We start from the raw sequence: 18,649 nt of genomic DNA on the forward strand, positions 1-18,649 counted from the left end.
TAGGTCAGAAAATGTGTTTTGCCACTGGTAACTGGTAGTGTTTTCTGCAACAGCTTATCCCTTTGACTCTTGGCCCTCCATCAGGGGGGTCCTTAGCATGTAAAGTACAGGCGACTGAATCAAATGCAGTCAACATAGAAAGTACTATTTACTTACTGATTTATTTTATGTGAGAAGCTGTTTGTATTGTAGCTGTGCAAGGTAAATCCTTGTTTGTTTTCTTTTTTTTTTTTTTTTTTTTTTTTTATTTAAACTATATGGATCTTAAAGCACGTCCAGAGTAAGAGTTAATATAACTTTTCCTAACTGATGCAGGTATGAAGAGGTCATGGCACTGGGCAGATGTGGCAATGAAGACAGCTATATAAGCACCTTTGAAGAACAGGTTTCACATAGGACAAAATACATTTGGAGAATCAATCTTTCTTCAGTTAACCATGTGCTAAAACTGGTGGCCTTGAAGTACTTGTCACAGTACTCAAGACTAGATATGTCATTAGCTGTCATGCACTTCACAGCACACAGGCCTACTGTTGTGGGCACAATTGAAATCCTGTGTTTGTAAGAAAGCTTGGTGATATGTAATATGTACTGGAGTTCGTTTAAGTGGTGGAGGGAGGAGCAGGGAGAGAAGTTAAAGTTTTAGTACCTCATGTGATGCATGCTTCTGGGAAAATAGCAACACAGTCAGCTCGGTAGCATTCCCATTTATGTGACAGCTGAATACTACGATGGCAATGTGGGTGAATTTTTATAAAGTTTCATTCTGTATTGTAAATAGAAAAAACACTGGAAATAGTATACAGATAAAAATGTAATGTATATTAATCAGAAAAAAGTATCTACGATACATAAATATTCACTCATTCTTTTGCTTCTGCAGTTTTTCTTCCAGGCTTTGGGATGCTGAGGAGATTTTAAGCGTCTTTATTTCAGAAAGAAGAAATTTAAATGCAGATTTGCATGTTCATTTGTGGATCAGGTTAATTAAAGGTCAATATTTTGGGAGGGATTAAGGAATATGTGTAGTTTTCATGTGATGAACCTCAGAAAGATTTCAGTGATTTATCCATTCATGTACATTTGTATGTGCATATAAGGTACGGTACTTAAACATCTATTACAGAAAATAGCACACTGGGGATTTGGGTAATAGATCATTTTAATGTATGAATAGGTTACATTCCTAACTACTATTTGGAAAGGGTTAGTTCGTATGGGAAAGGGAATAAAGTAAATGGCCAAGAAAATTTATAGTGTTGCAATTCAACAAAAATATTGATTAGAAGATGAGGAACTCCATTTTTATAAACTTAATCAGCACTGATTGTTTGATATTCAGCTAGTAGTCTATCAGGGAGAAATAAGAGCCATGAGCCTGGAGAGGGGGTGTGTAGGGAAGCAAGCTGGCAATATTCTAGGGAAAAAAACCCAACTGTACAAGAGAACGCAAATCCAACCAAACCCACTAATTTTCCAGAAAATTCACTAAATATTTATATTTTGTTTTGTTTGTATTGCTATATAGTTTTCTGAATGGAAACTATTTCAACAAGAAACTGCTGTATGTATTGGCTTATATTTTATTATGTTAATGTTCTGTTAGTGTCCTGTTTTTTTCATAGTAACCATCTAATAATCCGTTCCACAAAATAGTAGATTGCCAAGATCCATTTAGAGTTGTGAGTGCTGTGGCCAAAGGTCAGCACCGGGGAACTCTGCTCCACAGTGTGCAGGTGCCACTTGCATCACAGCCATTAGCCATGAAACTAAAATCAATTTCACTGCTTCTTTGCAAGCTGGCAAATATAGTAGTCACCTCAGCAGAAAAAAAACCCATGCAACTTGCACACATGGTGTGGCCTTATGAAGAACTGGACCAAGTATGAATGAAGTTTTAACTCTGGTTGAATCTCCAAAACCATCTGTTGTGTTATCTCTGCCACCATCATTCAAGGACCTCCTCTCTGCTGCCCTTGCATAACATGTTTGAAGTGACTTGCCAAGGACAATCTGATAGATTTACTTAATGCAGTAAGGTTTTCAGTGGTATTGGATAGGAAGTCTTTCAGAGTATGGACTTCTGACTCTGGATTTAAAATTACAAAGTGTGGCTCCTTCCCAGTACATAATCCTTCGTGAGTGTATGCTTCCAGGAATTTCCATGCTAAAGATTTTGCTCCACCTACTATTTTGAAAAATTCCCTTTCCTTCTCTCATTGGTGTCACAGAGAAGGTGAATTCCTGGGAAGCTTTTCCTCCTGAATTTCAGATGATTCATCACAAGCAAAGTGATTACTATGTCTTTCAGGTCATTTAGTGAAAAGACACACAAATAATCGATTTAACAATTTTTAAAAATCAGTTGAATGCCAATCAGTTGCCATAACAGTCTTGTTTACAGCAAAAGTCTAATTAATGGTGAATTGAACAAAAAGGGAAAAAAATCCCATAGCTTTTTGGCCCGTGAGTGCAGTTTAAGTTATAGGTATATGATTAAGTTTTATTTCGTTCTTTATATGAGATGGTTGTTATTTATTTTCTTCAGGGTTTTCACCTTATTTTATCCTTATTGCTTTTATTCCTCACTGATTTACAAACATGGTGGTATAAGGCATTGAAGTACCAGTGACAAGGGTTCACCTCCCTGGATTGTGTCATACACATTACAAGTGCTCATCTTATACTGCAAAGCCTCATATGCTTTCAGGGCCCCAGGTTGAAGTCTTCCTGATTTGGCACAGCTATCTGAGGCAAGAAAGAAGCTGTAATTTTTCCTGGAGATTCTCTCCTTTTTAAATAGTCCTTGGACTGGGGATTGATCCATGGGTCTGAGGAGGGGTGATGAGCTGCTCCCACTGTGCCCCCTGTAGAACCTGGGCTCTGTAGGTTGCCTGTTGTCTGCCTTGGCTGCTGAGAAAGCATTTCTCTCTTCTCTTATGTGCTTTCTTGGTTCTGGTTTGACCGCTGGATCACTTTGGTTTCCATATCCTTCTGTCAAACTGTTTTTGGGCAAGATGGTCGCAACCGAGTGGTCTTAATTTGGCATTTTCTTAGAAGTGATCAACATTCCTGGAAATAACATCTGTCAGGGAGGTGGCAAGCTGGGAATTGAGTAACCGCCCAGCCATAGCATAACAAGACTGCAGGGCACAATTGACTAGAGTGAACAGGAAAATTTCTGAGGCATTGATCCACAAGCTCACTTAATGTGTGAAACTGAAAATGTAACCTGTCAGTGGAAGCTAGACATATATTTTTAGATTATCTTCTGAGGAGTACCCTTAACCATTTTTCAGTAGAAACCATTGGTTTGTTTGTTTGTTTGTTTTCTGGGGACTGTTTTGTGTTTGGGATTTTTTTTTTTAATATTTCCTACTGGTAAAGATTGTAGTTTTTCCTTTTAGAATCATTTTGTCATTGTAGCTTTATGTGTGAGCACATATACTTATGTATTTACATAAAAGCTTTTCAGAGGCCAACACTAAGAAGTATATTGCATTGCAATTCTGGATGGTAGAAATAAATGCTGGGCAGGATAAGAAAGAGTGCCAAGGCCTGGTTAATATGCATTGTCACCAAGATAAATGAACATGTAACTGCATCCTTAGAGAAATCCAATGCTCTTCCCATTTATTTTCATATTATGCTTATAAACATCACCTGACTTCAGTAGAATTAATTCTGATTAGCATGTATGTGAAACAGCCCTAGAGACTGTCACATATTCCTCTTCTAACATTCTTCCCTCTTTTTGACAGTTTATTACTGTGCTAGTATTTTTCCTACCAGAGGTTTCCTAGTGTCTTTGAAAAGTTTGTTGGAGCCTGCAGCATGCCTGCCTGAAGTAGTTTCTTACTCTCTGAATGAATATTTCTGTCTCATTCGCCAAAAGAATGTATGAAATGTATGAAGTTTCACAAACTTCTATTTAGTGGTACCTGTTTCTCAAGGAAAAGAAAACAGCTTTACTACATGTTTAGTGTCAATGATGGTAAATACACAGGATATTTAAAATGAAAGATTTTCTATGAACCTCACTAAAGAGATGACAGATCATTCCTGTAGGGCCTGTTAAGTTTTACACAGATTTGAGAATAAAGTACAGTTAAAGATCTTCTGCTTGTCTCTGAGACAAAGAGAAACAAACTGCAATTCTAACTAACCTGATGATTTAAAGAGTTGGCTGGTTTAAAAGGAAACGAACTGTGATGTTATTTTTGTAAGAAAGAGTCAATCAGAGCACAAGTAAGTATGGCTTTTCCAACCATCTCTTAGGAGTCCTACACTTGCTCAGGCCAAGTGTTTTTAAACTCTTAGTCCTGTAAATATTCTATTTTCTCAGCAGCAAAGTAATTAACTAGAAAAATCTAGAAAATTATGACCTAATGTCCCATTTTCCCTTTAGTGCTTATCCAGAGCACATTAAAACCAGTTTCTCAGGAATTAGGCCAATCCAGTTTGCGTCTAAAGCTTGCTCTGAAAAGGAAATATTGCTATTTTATTAAAATTGTGAAATGTATTTGTTAAAGTGGGAAAAAATGTCAAGAAGATATTCCTTTAAAAAATACTTATTCATTCAACTAGTGAATTTCTTATTTTAATATATATTAAATTAAGAAAAGCAGAAAGAGCCCTTGATGAGGAAAGTTGTGCTGCTTCCTTCCTTACATTGTGTACCAGCTGTATTCATACTCCTTTACATATGGAAGGAGAAAGGTTGTGCTTCCAAATCTGAATGTATTTACTGCAATTATAATCTTGATAGGAAATTAACTAGATATCAAAGAAGTTCCTTATAAGTATTTTATTTAAACTTTATCTTCTAACTTTTTTATATGCAACTAAACTGAAAGTTATTTGTGCACGTTTCTAGCACGTAGCCTTCAATGCTCCTATAAACATTAATTATAGTACTATTTCAGTGTTTCCAGTATTGCTGGTTCACATAGCAATTTATGCTATTTATCAATTAAATAATTTTTATTATTGCAGCATCACAGAATCATCTAGGTTGGAAAAGACCTTGAAGATCATCCAGCCCAACCATTGACCTAACGCTGATAGTTCCCAACTACACCATATCGCTCAGAGGTATGTCAACCCCACTCTTAAACACCTCCAGAGATGGGGACTCCACCACCTCCCTGGGCAGCCCATTCCAATGCCCAACAACCCATTCTGTAAAGAAATGCTTCCTAACATCTAGTCTAAACCTTCCCTGGTGCAACTTAAGGCCATTACCTCTTGTCCTATCGCTTATTACTTGATTAAAGAGACTCATCCCCAGATGAGTCATGTAGATAAGTAAATTTGCCTGGATCTTAAAATGTTCAAATTTTGATTGAGAAGTTAAGAAATCATAATGATTTTTCTTATTTATCCCTTTCCCAAGCATTTATCAGACATTTTGCAGATGAAGAGCAAAATTACTCCTCGCTTCAAATATAACTTCAATGACATTATTTTCAGATGTAAACTTCTCAGAAAATACTGAAATTATTTTTCCAAAATATAGCAATTTAAACTTGTGTAGCAAATTCAGCTAAGGGCTTCCTCAGAGCTAGCTGATTTCAGATAGTAGAATTTATTTCTAGTATGGGTTCAAAAAACTGGGGAGGCACAGGATCATGTGCAGGTTTTGTTGCCTTTTTTAGGTTTTATCATATTATCCACCTCGGTAGCACATTTATTCTAGTGATCAGCAGGGCCTGTTGAGCCTTTGTTGATGATTTAATATATGTATTTATTGTATCATCCTTGTATTCCATAGGTTTTCTCTTTGAAGGGCAGAGAGTGTCAAATTCCAGCAGTTTTACATGAAGACTGTCTAATATCATGTATGTGAGAAGTCAGACAGAGGAGAGAGGCGTGTGGACCCTCACTAAGATACTAATTTTTTGTTGTTGCAATGATTCATGGATCTGTCTGATCTCACCCTTTTAGAGTACATGTCATTAATGAACATTGTCATGACACAAAATCAAAACTAATTTCATTTTGCAAGGGACATCCATAGCTGTGACTTGCTGTAAATATGATCATGTTGTTTTTCTGTCATAATGACGGGTAGACGTATGTAATGTTAATAAGATAGCATTTCTAGCAATGGTAAGTGGGAAAGAGCTCGAGCTGTATTGTGTAAAGCTTAGTTTCTATAAATAGGCTGATAGAGATATTTCATCATGTTAAAACAGTTCACAAATCAGGTGCAGCGTTCTTTGCTTAATTTGAAACTGTTGGATTACGTATTAAAAAAAACTAAAATCAATATTATGGATCATGAAGGAAGCCTACTATAAAGCTTTTCTACACCAGAGTAGGACAAGAGCTCTGGAACAGAAGTCATGCACAGGAATTTATCAGTTTAGTTATTTTTTCAGTACTCTTGTAAAATAAAGACACAATGCTCTATGATTGCCATGTGTCACAATAGCAGCACAAACAACTGAAAGGTTTAGATCTCCTATCACATACTACTTTTGGATAAAATCACCATTAAAACATGATAAAGGGAATTTAACCCCCCCATTTCTCAAGGTAGTTTATCCATTTCTGAAATCTGCTGTAATCAATGGATGTATTATTATGTCATAGCATAGACTAGAGAGGGACAGAGAGTTAAAAATGAGCAACTACTCCTGGGATCCCACAGTCATGGCGGGCCATCAATTTTTCTTTTTTTTCTGTGATAAATCTACATAGGAAAGTCTTGCTTCTTCTGTGCAAAACTTGTTCTCATATGCTGCATGACAGTTGCTAACAGTAAGTAATTTAGAGATTAATATAACCCAGACATTCACATATGAATCTCCCTGTTGTTTTACTGGTTCTTGGAGGACTGGCCTTGAACTCATACCTAAATTAGGCTGCTCTCTAATGGAAACAGATCCATTTTTGCTGCTTTTTTTCTTGAAGATGATGACTTTATTAATTGTATGTGGTATTCTTTTTATTGTTATTTTTGTTTTTCTTATTATGATCTCTACTTCTGACTACACAAATCAATGTGAAATGGCTTGGTACATATATAGATGTCCTGTTTCAGCCAGGATAGAATAAAGTTTTCCCCAGCAGAGAGAGACGGGAAAGGGATCTCCAGCCGGGTTATTCATACCATGCTGACGTCAGGTCCAGGGGCAGAACCTTTTCCTTGCTCTTTGGCGGGTTCGGGAGGGAATTTGGCTTTCCATAGACCAGCTAGTGGTATTTCTCTGTATATTGTTTGTCTTGTTCACTGTTATTGCTGTTTATTGTTGTTACCATTGATACTGTTGTTGTTCAGATTGTTCTATCACTCTGTTGTATTAAATTTCTTGTTATTTTAGCTGGGGTCTGTGTCTAACTTCCAGCCCGACCGGCACGGGTGGGGGACGGGCAACGTCAACGTGCTCTCTGATCCCAGCAAGGATTAAAACTTGCACATTATTAATTAGCGCCCAACGTGGGGCATTGAAATAAGAATAAAAAGGGACAGACCCTGACCAGAGTGTGATAGAGCAATCTGTTGGGTGTAATTCTTTTTGTTTTGTATTTGTTTGATAAGAAAATGTTTGCGATGCTGGCCCACATGTTTGCATGGTGCGGCTGGAGTACTCCTTATATCCAGTGTATGATCCCTGTGGTGGCGTTTGTTATGAGTGGAAAATGTGTAAAGGTTCTTATGTTGGTATACGGGCTATTGAACGCGTATGCTGCCTTTGTATCGCTGTGTGTGGGGGTGGGCCGGTACCTGTTTGCCGTTTGGGCTTTTGTTAGGGGTATCACCCCCTCTGTGGGTGAGCCAGGGGAAGGGATCCTCTCGGCTTTGGGGCGGTTTAGCCCCCCCTGGAGCCTGCAAGCCAGCGTGATTGTGGCACTATGCCTTCTGAAAGTCTGCCTGATTTCGGTTTTGGCCATATGGTATTTCTCTGACAACAGCAGTGCCCGGAAACCTGCCCCGAGGTCAGATAATAGTGAGTGGCAAGGGGTGTGGGAAAAGATGGTCAAAGGCCTGAGTCGGTGGGCACCCCCAGTGCTTTGGAATTTCACTCCTGAGCAAATGCAAAGCCCTGAGAAGCTGATGGAGTGCTTAGAAAGGGTGTGTTACCAAGCTGGCAAAACCCAAGAGACACAAATCACTGCAATGTGTTGGGGACTTGCCCATGCATACCGTGCCCTCTTTAATACCACCCGCTGCCCTCAAAGGGAAGAAAAGGCCACACAAACAATATCTGAACTGGGGGCACAGGCAGAGCCAGTCTCAGTCGCCTCCACCAGCACACAGACTGAGCCAGAGAGCCAGGCAGTGCCAGTGTCAGTCGTCCCAATACAGAAAACCAAATATACCAGAAAGTCTGTACGCAGACTGAGGGATGAGGATGAGCCAGGCCCATCAGGGGAACAGGAGGAAGGACCAGAGGTGATTGTCCGATCTCTGTCCCCGACTGAGCTGCGAGATATGCGGAGAGATTTCGGCCGCCTGGGAGGTGAGCAGATTTGCACCTGGCTGCTCTGATGCTGGGACAATCGAGCCAGTGCTTTTGAGATGGAGGGGAGAGAGGCCAAGCAGCTGGGATCTTTGGCCAAGGATGCTGGCATTGATAGGGAAATACGGAAACAGGCTCAAACCCTCAGCCTTTGGAAGCGACTACTCTTCAGTGTCAGGGAGAGGTACCCCTACAAGGATGATATCCTATGTCAGCTGGGCAAATGGACCAGCATTGAGAAGGGCATCCAAAGCCTCGGGGAAGTGGCTGTGTTTGAGATGATCTATGGTGATCTGAATGATGAGCAGTCACCCATGGACCCAGATCAGGCCCCTTGCACACACCTGATGTGGCGAAAGTTCCTGAAAAGCGCACCAGAAGCACACTCGAAAGCATTGGCTATAGTGTCCTGGTGGACAGACACCCACACTCTAACGGTGGATGGAGTGATTGGCAAGCTCAGGCAATATGAGGGAAATCTCCCCTCATCTCAACATTCCCTGGTCTCAGCTTGGAGGAACTGTCTCAGAGGGTCCAGAAAATGGAAGAGGACATGTCCTACATTCTACCTGCATGGGCTAATGTCTCAGCCATTAGAAGTAAACGTTTCCCTACCCAAGAGAAAGGCAGCAGAAGGTACACGCCACGAGGCACCCTATGGTTTTTCCTCTGTGACCATGGAGAGAACATGAGGAGGTGGGATGGACAGCCCACTGCCGCCCTAGCTGCACGAGTAGAGCAGCTGAAAGGGAAGACCACCACAAAAGGGGAGTCCTCCAAGAGGAATGCAGCTCCAGTGTCCAGTCAGAAATACCCCAGACAGAACAGAATGGTGAACGTTATGTCTGACCCTCTTGAGGGGACCAGTAAATCATTCTTTCAAGAAGTGAGTGATGATGAGCAGGATTAGAGGGGCCCTGCCTCCAGCCAGGTGGAGGAAAGGGACAATCGGATTTACTGGACAGTGTGGATCCAATGGCCTGGCACATCAGACCCACAAGAGTATAAGGCTTTGGTAGACACTGGCGCACAGTGCACCCTGATGCCATCGAGCTACAGAGGAGTTGAATCCATCTGCATCTCCGGAGTGACAGGGGGATCCCAACAGCTGACCCTACTGGAAGCTGAAGTGAGCCTGACTGGGAAGGACTGGCATAAGCACCCCATTGTGACTGGCCCAGATGCCCCGTGCATCCCGGGCATAGACTATCTCAGGAGAGGGAACTTCAAAGACCCAAAAGGGTACCGGTGGGCCTTTGGTGTATCTGCCCTGGAGGAGATTGAACAGTTGTCCACCTTACCTGGCCTCTCAGAGGATCCCTCGGTGGTGGGGCGGCTTAAGGTTGAGGAGCTGCGAGTGCCGATTGCTACCAGGACAGTGCACCGGCGGCAGTACCACACTAACCGAGATTCCCTGGTCCCCATCCATCAGCTGATCTGTCAACTAGAAAGCCAGAAGGTGATCAGCAAAACTCACTCCCCCTTCAACAGCCCTGTATGGCCAGTGAGAAAGCCTAATGGCGAATGGAGGCTAACTGTGGACTACCGTGGCCTGAATGAAGTTACGCCAGCAATGAGTGCTGCAGTGCTGGACATGCTAGAGCTCCAGTATGAACTGGAGTCTAAGGCAGCCAAGTGGTACGCCACGATTGACATTGCTAACACGTTCTTCTCCTTTCCGATAGCGCCAGAGTGCAGGCCACAGTTTGCGTTCACTTGGAGAGGCATCCAGTACACCTGGAATCGATTGCCCCAGGGGTGGAACCACAGCTCCACCATTTGCCATGGACTGGTCCATACTGCACTGGAGAAAGGTGGGGCTCCAGAACACTTGCAGTATATTGATGACATCATTGTATGGGGGGACACAGCCAAGGAAGTCTTCGAGAAAGGGAAGAAGATAATTGAAATCCTCCTGAAGGCTGGATTTGCCATTAAGCAAAAGAAAGTTAAGGGGCCTGCAAGGGAAATTCAATTTCTAGGGATAAAATGGCAAGATGGGCGTCACCACATCCCAATGGAGGTGATAAACAAGATAACAGCCATGGCCCCACCAACCTCTGAAAAGGACACTCAGTCTTTCCTGGGCACTGTGGGGTTCTGGAGGATGCACATCCCAAACTACAGCCTGATTGTGAGCCCTCTCTACCACGTAACCCGTAAGAACGATTTTGAATGGGGGCCCTGAGCAACAACAATCCTTTGAACAGATTAAACGGGAGATTGCCCAAGCAGTAGCCCTCGGGCCAGTCCGAGAAGGGCAGGAGGTTAAGAACATGCTCTACACTGCAGCTGGGGAGAACGGCCCTACCTGGAGCCTCTGTCAGAGAGAACCTGGGGAGACTCGAGGCCGACCTCTAGGCTTTTGGAGCCGGGGATACAAAGGCTCTGAAGCTAATTATACACCAATTGAGAAGGAGATACTGGCAGCATACGAAGGAGTTTGGGCTGCCTCAGAAGTGGTCGTCACTGAAACACAGCTCTTCCTGACACCCCGACTGCCGGTGCTGGGGTGGATGTTCAAAGGAAAAGCCTCCTCCACGCATCATGCAACCGATGCCACGTGGAGTAAATGGGTTGTGTTGATAACACAACGGGCTCGAATAGGGAACCCCAGCCACCCAGGGATACTAGAGGTGATTACGAACTGGCCAGAGAGCAAAGATTCCAGGATGTCACCAGAACAGGAGGTGACATGTGCTAAGGAGGCCCCACCATATAATGAGCTGCCGGATGAGAAGCGATATGCCCTGTTCACTGATGGGTCTTGTCATATTGTGGGAAAACATCAACGGTGGAAGGCTGCTCTATGGAGTCCCACACAACGGGTCACTGAAGCTGCTGAGGGACAGGGTGAATTGAGCCAGTTTGCAGAGGTGAAAGCCATTCAGCTTGCTTTGGACATTGCTGAGCGGGAAAAGTGGCCAAGGCTCTACCTCTACACTGACTCGTGGGCAGTGGCAAATACCCTGTGGAAATGGCTGCAGCGATGGAAGCAGAACATCTGGCAACGTAAGGGTAAAACTGTCTGGGTTGCTGAAGTATGGCAGGTCATTGCAGTCCGTGTGGAAAACCTCGTTGTAAAGGTGCGCCATGTGGATGCCCATGTACCCAAGAGTCGGGCTACTGATGAACATCGACACAACCAGCAGGCAGACCAAGCTGCTCAGATTGGAGTGGCCCAGGTGGACTTGGACTGGCAGCGCAAAGGCGAACTGTTCATAGCTCGGTGGGCCCACGAGACTTCGGGCCACCAGGGTAGGGATGCAACATACAGGTGGGCTCTAGATTGAGGGGTGGACCTTACTATTGACACCATTGCAGAGATCATCCACAGATGTGAGACGTGTGCTACAATTAAACATGCCAAGCGGGTGAAGCCCCAGCGAAATGGAGAACGATGGCTGAAATATAGATATGGAGAGGTCTGGCAGATTGACCACATCACACTGCCACAGACCCGCCACAGGAAGCACCACGTGCTCACAATGGTGGAAGTAACCACTGGGTGGCTGTAAGCTTACCCAGTGCCCCACGCCACCGCCCGGAACACCATCCTGGGCCTTGAAACCCAAGTCCTGTGGTGACACGGCACCCCAGAGAGAATTGAGACAGACAACAGGACCCACTTCCGAACCAACCTCATAAATGGCTGGGCAGAAGAACACGGCATCGAGTGGGTCTACCATATCCCCTACCACGCACCAGCCTCTGGGAAGATCGAATGCTACAATGGACTGTTAAAAACCACATTGGAAGCACTGGGAGGTGGCACCTTCAAAGACTGGGACATGCGTCTAGCAAAGGCCACCTGGCTAGTCAACACAAGAGGATCTGCCAGTCGAGCTGGCCCGGCTCAGTCGAGACCTCCACGTGCTGTAGATGGGGATAAAGTCCCTGTGGTGTGCATGAGGAATATATTGGGAAAAATGGTCTGGTTTAGTCCTGCACCAGGCAAAGGTAAAGGCCAACCCATCCACGGGATTGCTTTTGCCCAAGGACCTGGGTGCACCTGGTGGGTGATGCAGGACAATGGAGAGGTCTGATGCGTACCACAGGGGGACTTGATTCTGGGTGAGAACATGCTGTAAATTATGCTGTGCCCGTGTAAATTACTACTTTGTTATTGTTAACTGCTAAATGGCAGCTGGACATGATGCAGATGGTATAGAATAAAGGGGTGGATTAATTAATAATGTGCAAGTTTTAATCCTTGCTGGGATCAGAGAGCACGTTGACGTTGCCCGTCCCCCACCCGTGCCGGTCGGGCTGGAAGTTAGACACAGACCCCAGCTAAAATAACAAGAAATTTAATACAACAGAGTGATAGAACAATCTGAACAACAACAGTATCAATGGTAACAACAATAAACAGCAATAACAGTGAACAAGACAAACAATATACAGAGAAATGCCACTAGCTGGTCTACGGAAAGCCAAATTCCCTCCCGAACCTGCCAAAGAGCAAGGAAAAGGTTCCGCTCCTGGACCTGACGTCAGCATGGTATGAATAACCCGGCTGGAGATCCCTTCCCCCTGTCTCTCTGCTGGGGAAAACTTTATCCTGGCTGAACCGGGACAATAGGGAAGCTGTTAACTTCACATTGTTTTGAATGTGTGTGTACATTGTTGGCATATCCACATAGTACTCACCCAAGTCAGAAAGATGCTTTTTGGTTCACTCGAGCACCTTAAGGCTTTGTGCCATGATATTGTGATTTTTTGAATAACAATATCAGTACTATTCCACATTGTGTCTCTAGAGTAATGCAATCTGCACTAGTGGTGTGTTCTCCACTTTAAGTTTAGGAATCCAAAATCAGATGTCTGTTCTGTATTTAAATATTTAATTTTTAACCAAACTGTGACCTGGACACTATGAACATATTGCATTGAGTACCACATTTAACCTGTTTGAATATTATATTTTTCTACTAAGAATAAGGGCATTTCAAAAAGTTATTTTCCTCCATCACAGAAAATAGCTTCCTTTAATTGACATTTAAAAATAAAAAAATAATAGAATAGAAAAAAACATCAAAAAATGCAAAATAAAACAAAACCAAATAAAACCAACAAAAAAACCCAGAATAAAAAATCCCAGAAGAAAACAAAACCAGAACAATCCCACAGCAACAAACCCCCTAATTTTACCTCTTTATTAAATTAGTTGCCTTTTTAGTCCCTTCTTGTGTGCCTTCTCATTGGCAGGTTACTGGCTGAAACAAAGAACTGTTGGAAACAATTGTTTCCATTTATTCTCTAATTGCAGAACATCTGTCCTCTTCCCTCTCAGTTGTATCCCACCCCAGAAGTTTGATTTCAAAACCACTGTATCCATTCTCAGAACATGAAAGCATATAATTTCAATAAATCAATAATAATCCCTTCAATTGCAACCCCTTCCTATGTTCTGGTTATTACTGCAAATAAAAACTAGCATTCGTCTCCACCTCCCATAAAAAGAAAGAAAAAACAAAACCTGGAAAGATAATTTTTATTGCATTTTTCTGAAACAGGTAAAACTGAATTTTCTTATAGAAGCCATCATTAAGGTCTTCTATCTAAACCATGTAACAGATGGTTAAGCAGTTTCACTTTTTCTTTAATGTACTACGATCCTGACAAATAGACTGTTGACTACCATAATTAAAGAGAAACCAAATAACTATTCGGCTTCCAATATAAACAGGCCACAATTATCTAGTAAGTTTATGAGATCTGAAAATTAATATTAAAGCAAATGTTCTGGATCTGTGGTTTGGAGTTCTGAGGTTGTAATGTTAGTGTCAATTAAAATTCAGTCTTGATCTTTAAGTGATTAAGGATTGGTTTTATAAGTCTAAGCTTTCAAATATGCCTTACAAATAGCAGAGTAGGAAGAATGAAGGATAAGCTAATGAGATTTCAAAATCAAGTTTAAAAGTATTGGTAAATGATTAAATGTGAATGTAAAGTAACAGCTTGTAACTGTTTCAGCTCTGCACTGACTCTGTTCTATTACACTGGCTTCTGGAAACTTTTAAATTTTAAGACTGACTGATCATGATTAGTGTTCACCTGAGGACAGATGCATTACCTCTCTTTGCATGTTTCTGTCTATAAACAGTGAGGATGCAGACTGGGAAGTTGGGAGGCACAGTATGGTTACCATGTGGAAAAAGAAATGCCCACCTCTTCCCTACAGTTTTGTCCATACATACCACCACCAAGCACTGCTCTCAGTAAAATAAGGGTGGTTTTCTCTTTTATTGTCTTTAGTAGTTACTGCTTGGGCAGATACTTATTAGAATGTTTAATATATTGCCACTCTTAACCCCTGTTTCTAAATCCAGCTTTAAGTGAGAAAGGATGAGTCTCAATCTCCCAGTGACCTCAGCCTGTACTCTACAGAAATCATTACCATTTGTCAGAGAATGGTACTTGGGTATGGGCATTTTCCAGATTCCCTGGTATTCCTTTCCCACCTGATTCATGTTTTGGAAATTACCTTTGCTACTTATCAGAGCTTATTGGCAATTTTGAGAGAGAATTGAAAAAAGACATAAACTCAAATCCAGCAGAATGAATAGAAGGATTTGTATTGCCTTTGATAGAATTCTGGGTGAAACTGCAAGTTGCTGCAAATCAACCTTATCTGATTCTTCAACATTACTGTCCCCCCACAAGACAGGGAGCAACATACATGCTGTTTTTCTCTGATGAGGACAACGCACCTCGCTCTGCACTGTGCCATTTTACCGGGGAACCTGAAAATGAAAGCAGAGACTGAGAGCTGCCAATCACCCTCCTGTTCTCCCACATCACAGTGTCATGACTTAAAGAATAAAGTGCAGAACAAAGCAGCTCTTGAGTTTCCAGCAAGCTGCCAGAGTTACTGCAAGCAGCATGCAGCTTCACATGCAGTAAATCCACTTGCAGGTGCCCCTGTCTGCAGCAGTCAGCCTGCTCCTGGGGGCCCAGCTGACAGCTCCACCTTATGCACATATATAAATTATTCCAGAAACAATTTCCAAGTCACCTCCATTTTCATTTGGGACATACTGACTATTCAAAATGTTGTTTATTTAATATTTTTCTCTTCCATCTTATTCACTTTGCATGTATAAAGGTAAATTAAGAAGTTTCAGCTCTAGCTGGCCTAAAGCATGTAGTTTTCCATTTGAGGCGCTGCCTGTGATGAGTGAAATCCAGATTGCTTGTTGGTACTGAAGCTTGAACTTCGGAATAAACAATTACCCTTGTTAAAAGAACTCTGTTTAATGTACAGTCCATAATGAGAGGACAACAGGGAGGATCATTTCACCACTTAATGAACTACAATTAATGCCAACTTTTGTCCTCACTTCAACCAGTGTAACACAGGCTGGGATTTTCCTCTTACAAGTGAAGGAAATGTGAAAGGTACAGTTCTGCAGCTGGCTTATTTTCGCGAAAGGTTTCCTGACTGTGAACTACTATGCAAGAAGCAGCTGCAGAATCAGGGCCCTTGTACACATGCGCTTGCAGTAATCTTAAAAGAAATAGAATGGGACCAGCAAAATGGCACTTCAGCTCAAAGAAATATCCCGCGTCTTCCATCTGCTCCCTGCTCTTGCAGCTGCAGTGAATTATGATGTGCTGTCACATTTATAGGGTGATTTCATCAACTGATTTATTTAATTAATTTAGATTTAACATTGTACAAAGGATATGTGATAAAGTGGTGTAACTCTTTCCTCAGCCACTGCACCAGCCAAGATTTATTTTAAGTGTCCTCTGCCTCACTGTGTCCTCCCTTGTTCTTCTCAAGCAGCAGCCAAGAGGGAGCTTGAAATAGCTGATCAGACTTAAGCTTCTTAACTAATGGCACTGCCATGGAGCAATACTGGCAACTTTAATCTTGTGTTATGATGCTAGAGTTAAAAAGCCATATATTCTCTCCACAAAAATAATGTCTGTTATACTGATGCATCCCTAGTGACTCTTGAATCTGTACAATGCTTCATGTAGAAGTATAGATGAGCCTGTGGTCAGATTTTTACCTGGGGTGTTAACAGTTTTAAGAATATGAATATTGAATAACCTTTTTGGATATGATCTTGAAACAGCATAGAACACACTCTTTTATGTGGTTTGTGTGGAACAATGAAGTCTATGGGTGCTAATAAATAAAATCAGTAGCAGTACAAATCCACACTTGTCTTGTGATTTGGTGTCATGCTGGTTGCAAACATATGGGATTCTTTCCAGGTTATGCTTTCAATAATAATAGCACATTTATAATATGTTAATATATAGTGCTGAAACAGGAAAATTAGGGCACAGTTTTTGGTGACAGCTATATGGAGACAGGAAGTCATGATTTCTGTGCAGAAAAACTTCATATAAAAGAGGTAAGGGAAGTTAATAGAACAGAAGTATTCCAAATTTAATATATTTTGATAGACCTATATATGTGTGCACATGAGAAAGAAACCAAGAAAAACATGTTTAATTATGCTTCTGGGGTAGACATAACTCTCAGAATCCAGGGGAAGTTGCAGCTGCAAAATTTTTTCTCTTAATGTATCTCTAGTGCTTGCTTAAAATGGGGGAAAGGGTTATGCTGAGTAAATCTCAGTAAAATACCAAACTAAGTAAATGTAAAATAGCTACATTTATAACACTTATTTTGTAGTATAGATCATGCTGCAGTGGTGAGCTATAAGAATTTGGTTATTCTCATTTATGAGGAAATATAAACAATTATTTTTGGGGGAGAATGCAAGCAGTCAGATTTATTACAATGAGTACATAGAAGTGGTCTGAGCATCTTTTCTGTGCCCCTGAATAATGGACTAGGTTTTATGAAGCCAGAGATGGTGGAAATATTTTCTGTTTCATTTTCATTTCTCTTGCTGTGTTTTTCATAGTACTGAAAGACATTCAATCTTCTGAACTGTATTTTGTTTTATTTTTCCATAAATCAATATTTGCTAAAATCATAGCATATTTCTACAGAACAAGACCACAGAAATAAAAGGTTTTTCAACAGTAGCAAAGCTGTATAATAAAAGTTCTGTTAAAAATATTATGTGCCTCATCTGAAAAGCTTCAGTGTTCTTTATTGTTGGCTGTTCTGATTTCACAATATTGGGTAAAATCAGTACAAAGGGAAAAAGTTATTACAGAAGCTAGGCTTGCTTGCAGAGTGTTAGAATTATGATTGTGTCCCTAGAATTCTGGGCACCATACAAAAAATAAAACTGAAGCAAAACCTGATGATTTAATGTGTTAAATAATCATAAAAGGAGTCATCACATGGTAGTTTTGGAAAAAAAAAATGAGTCAAAAAAGTGTAGGAACTGGATTTTAATTTTAGAAGTGACCTGGTTAATTAGGAGTTGAAAATGTCATTGAAATACAGACTTGCTTAGTCTCTTTGGAAGTTTCTTAATTTCATAATCAAAAGGTAGAGATGAAAGGGAAAAACAGCCTAGACTGTTCAGTAGTACAGAATCATGATCTAAGATTAAATTACACAGAAGACCTATTTTTGTAATAATACCCATTTATAAATATTTTTTAACCTAATGTCTACAGCTAAATGTACATACTTGTGCCACAATCAAATTAGATTTGCTTTCTATATCAGTGTAGTTGTTTATCTGAGTTAATAAAATTCCTCCCCATAAAGAGTTTTTGTAATTCTCCTGTTGCAAAAGAACCATGTCTAAAACCAGAGATGCTTCCTTGTCACTACTTCATAGGTTAACTGCTGTTATTATTGAGCATTTCACCTTTTGATTATCCAATCAATAAGAACACTTACTGCTTGGTATGGATGCTAATGCCTTCCTTATTCTCTCACTTTCTCTCATTTTCTGTAATTTGTTCACTAGATATTGCTTGTCATGGACCCATGTCCTGGTTTTTCTCTCTAAGGGGATTATTTTGGCTGCCCTAGCTGAGTGCATGCGAAGCCAAGTATTTAGTCTTGCCAAAAAAAAGTCTCTGTTAAGTGCTTTCAAATCTAAAGCAGCATGCAAGTTGATAGTTATGGAGAAATATAGTAGAAAATATTCTGTTTAGCCAGAAATTGTATCTACTAGTGTTGAATGGGGGGTTGATTCTATCACGTTTGGCAGATCCCTTCAGGGCTGTGTTTAGTCTTTTTACAGTTTCACTCTTTTTTCTTCTCTTCTTCCTGCTAATGCTAA

This window comes from Athene cunicularia (assembly GCF_003259725.1).
Source record: "Athene cunicularia isolate RWA chromosome 9 unlocalized genomic scaffold, athCun1 chr9_part1, whole genome shotgun sequence".
Classification (NCBI taxonomy): Eukaryota; Metazoa; Chordata; class Aves; order Strigiformes; family Strigidae; genus Athene; species Athene cunicularia.